Raw genomic sequence first — 4,183 nt, forward strand, 5'->3', positions numbered from 1 at the left:
AGGTGGATGGTGGGAAAGATTTTGTAGAGCAGTTAAGGAACCACTGCGCAAAGTTCTTGGAAGAGCACTTCTCTCCTTTAGTGAGCTGAGTACACTTCTCATCAAGATAGAAGGTGTAATCAACTCCAGACCTCTGACCGCAGTAAGTGACGACAACAGAGATCCATTACCAATCACACCTGCTCATCTTGCCATTGGCAGATCACTTAAACAGTTACCTGACGCTGAAGATGATCAATTGGAAGAGTCTAGTAAGCGAATTATGGAAAGATATCTCTATCTCCAACGATTGCTCAACCACTACTGGAGAAGGTGGAAGCAAGAGTACCTTTATCAGCTTACACTGAGAAACAAGTGGCAGAAGGAAACAGCACCCATTCAAGTAGGAGATATTGTGCTGGTCTCTGAAGATAACGTTTTTCGTAGAATCGTGGAAAATGGCCACTAGGTAGAGTTGAAAAGGTCCACCTTGGCAAAGACGGACTTGTACGAACTGCAACAGTGAGAGTACAAAAGAGCATCCTAACTAGGCCTGTAAAACGTCTGCATAGATTGGAAATAGAATCTGCCCCCCTACAAGAAGAAGAAGTTCCTTTACATGGTGGGGAGAAACTGCAGTCAAATGTTGTTCCCGCTCAGAGTGTTCCTGTTCCTGAACCTAGACTCAGTGTTGTCCTCCCCGAAGGAGGACAAGGTGGGGAGGATGTTACAGCCCGTCGCACCAGATCAGGAAGGGTGGTCAAGAAACGTGAGAGACTGGACTTATGACTACCCTACCCTACCCTAGTAAATTAGCGTTCTAAGTCACGTGCCCTTGTTCATCTCGCTCGTATATCGAAAGTGTTGTAATGTCGCTAGATCGGACGTCAAAAGGTTGTACATCGATGTCTAATGAGCATTAAACGTTGTGTTCAAGAGGAAAGCTGTGTTGGTCGAGTTTCCTAACACAGGGAAGGGTCAACTAACTGTAGAGCTAAATTTTAGAAGACCTTTCACAAACTTGCCATTCAACATTAGGTCAGCTATTTTGAAATAAACTTTCATTACAGGGAAACTTGGTGTTGTCCAAGTCAGTCTTCTTCCATCAACACTCGGGATTTGTATTGTTGTCAATTAGGTAATATTTCCTGAGAGAAGCAAAATAAGAGATGCCATTTAGTTAGAAGCCGTAAGTCTTTGAGTTAGCACTAGCCCTTTTAATAATAACGACATAAGAAAATTGAACCCTTTATTCTTACTTTTAAACAAAGTAAGCTCAAATTACTATGAATAACAGGGAGAATGGTTTTGGGATTAACACAATCAGAGGGGTATTTAGCAATCCATTGTTTGATTAGCATTTCAAAATTTGTCTGGCAAATCAGCAACAAGCACTTAATCTCTTAATGTTTCATGAATGCCTACCAGTTGTTTCAGGGGCATCTTTGGCCTCAATTTTTCTTTTTACTAAAGGATGTTCCTGCAAGGTGAAAATATCAAGTTAGCTGCAGCCATAAATAAACATTGAACTGAAAAAGGAACAAAATCAATCTTGCAGTAATTTTTATAATGTAGTCCATACTTTGTTATGAAAATAATTGCATTGTACCATATATACCTTGGTTGGAAGATGGTACCAGTTGTGTTGCACACCTTGAACCGGATCAAGATTACCAACTGCCTGGTTTACAGCTTGGATGTTGTCAAACAAGTTTGGAGAAATATTAAAGAAAAAAGACTGTACCATTGAATAATAAGCATATGTACATACATAATTGTATTATAAATTTAACAAATTCATATGCAATTTCAAAAATAAACATTTTATGAATGAAAATTTCTGCCTATATTTTTAAGTAGTCAATTTAGTTAAACAGTTTCAAAGGATATTGACCACAAGCCTTGATGTCATCATTTGAAGGTGCATCTGTCCAGGGATGGAGGGGTACTAAACAGTTCTCAACAACATTGAAAACTGTCTGGTGTCTGAACACCAGTTCAGTTCGCCTAACATTAGTGACATAATTTGCGGGAGAATTGGCAAGGCCTGTTAAGTTGTCCAGAAACTTATCCAGTGTGACAATTTCAAAACTTCTCCACAACAAGAAATCTTAACAGGATGTTCGAACAATTAAAAGTCGGAAAGGCACAATATTAATTTTACCTTGAGCGCCACTCATTCTCATCTTGCCTCGCTGGCATGGGACATCCATCAAATACCAATACAGGGGTGATTTCACATTCACTAAGCAAGTCAATGAATTTGGTGCAGACGTCAAGATACCTATAAATACAATATCAGAATTTAAAACTTAAATCTGCGCAGGGTTAAAAAAATCTCGCAAGGTATTTGTGTCTTTGAAATGTTCCATGGCATTGATAACTGACCACGAGCGCCTTTTGAAGCCATCAAGAAGCATCTACGGCTGCCGTTTGCCCTGAAAAATCACTAAGTCAAACTTGCGAGCTGCTGCACATTTGAATCTCTCACAAGAACCTTGCTGCAAAGGTAGAGGTGAGATTTTGACACAACGCTGCACTGGTAAAAAATGACTCAAAAACCATTGCCATCATAGCACTCAAACCACCCGGTGAGAGAGAATGAAATATCCCAACAAACAATGTTCATGCTTCCTTGATGTTCTCGGATAAAAAGCAGCCTCTCCTAGTGTCATCAGCATGTAGTTCGTGACACTAGCAATGGAATATAGTGTATCACAGAAGATTATGGTTTTAGGGGTGTCTTTCCCATGCTGCTTAATCATATCTACAAGCCAATCAAGATGCTTCAGATACTTGACCTAGGGACCTTGTGGACTGAAAGCCTAAAATTTACTCTGTTTGGACTCACAAAAAGTTTGAGTGGGTTCTTCATGAGTAGTTAACCAATAGCTGTCTGAATGGTATCTGCAGTATCGGCAGTATCTGCAGTATCGGTTAGGGCCAACATTGGAGTTCCTTCAAATTAACATGACAACAAAAGAATTCATTATATGACCATATGCAAAAAGTAATCATGATACAGATGAACTGCTTAAGCTTGAAATCACAGATTCGTATGCTTGCAAAAAAACTGCACATTAACCTGATAAACTGCAAAGCTGGTGTAATTGTTCATACAAAATGAGAGTTTTGTTGGGAAAGTTGTACATGAAAAAATGAATAAGCTCAAGCAAAGAATTTCTCATCAACTTGCAAAAAAAACCTTACAATTGCGATGTTTATCTATTAAACTGTTGAAACACAAAAATCACCCCTAATTCTGCATGACAGAAACAGTAGAAAAGTACATGTTGTACACTTTCAATGATTTGAGGGCAAACATGAAACCAACGCATAAAAAAAATATTTTTTAAACAGTCATACACTTACTCACCATCTTTGCACCTTGATCAAAGTAGTGACAGTTTGCCATATGTACCACAAAACACACGAGCAGCTTTAGCAGATTTCTATGTAGTCTTGTTCCTGACGAAGAAGATAAATGTTTTTGAAATTTTCTCTGATTGAGCTGAAGTAGAAAGAAAATAACACAACTTACTTTTTTCCTGCCCATGACTCCACTGTATGTGATTCCCCAACCACAATAGCTGATACACCTTTATGAATAGCTGTGTTGCTGTTCTTTAATTCATTGAGAAATGACTTTTCTGCTGTGCAGTACACAAATTGTGGCGGATAGCTCAAAATGGAAGCAATATTGTTGACTGACAATTCAAGCGCTCTGTAGTTCAAAGATGCCATTTCGTTAATTTGATCATCAATGATACTCTTCAAAGGGGAAATCACGAGCACACGAGTCTTCTCTGATCTCAATAACTGTTCCTTCGCAATGGCAAAGATGGTGAAAATCAAACTTTTACCGAATCCAGTGGGCAAAATGACCTTGACATCTCTTCCAGCAAGTAGCTCTTTCTTAGCCTTCTCTTGCTCCATCTTAAGAATAATTTTTTGCTTCTCTCTGCTCACGTTAAGGTGATCTAATAAGGTGATCTGTCTTCGATGGAAGCCGCTATTATTTTTACTAATAGTTTTGTGTGTCCCTTGGGGAATATATGAGAGATCATCTAACATTTGATTGACGTGTGTACTTCTCTCGATAAATCCGTTTTTCCGCACAATGTTGGCCAACTATTCAAACACCCAAGGTCTTTGTGCAAGCGGCATTTCAAAGTCCCCCTCCCCATGCTGCTCACTTCTAGTA

The 4,183-nt window shown here is 39.0% G+C and overlaps 1 pseudogene; it reads right to left on the bottom strand.

Moving 5' to 3' along the window:
• Nucleotides 1-1,084: 1,084 nt before the first annotated feature.
• On the bottom strand, nucleotides 1,085-4,183 carry LOC146454749 (recQ-like DNA helicase Blm; annotated as a pseudogene).

The sequence above is a fragment of the Pavona decussata genome, unplaced genomic scaffold, assembly GCF_977016875.1.
Source record: "Pavona decussata unplaced genomic scaffold, jaPavDecu1.1 SCAFFOLD_300, whole genome shotgun sequence".
NCBI classification, from domain to species: Eukaryota; Metazoa; Cnidaria; class Anthozoa; order Scleractinia; family Agariciidae; genus Pavona; species Pavona decussata.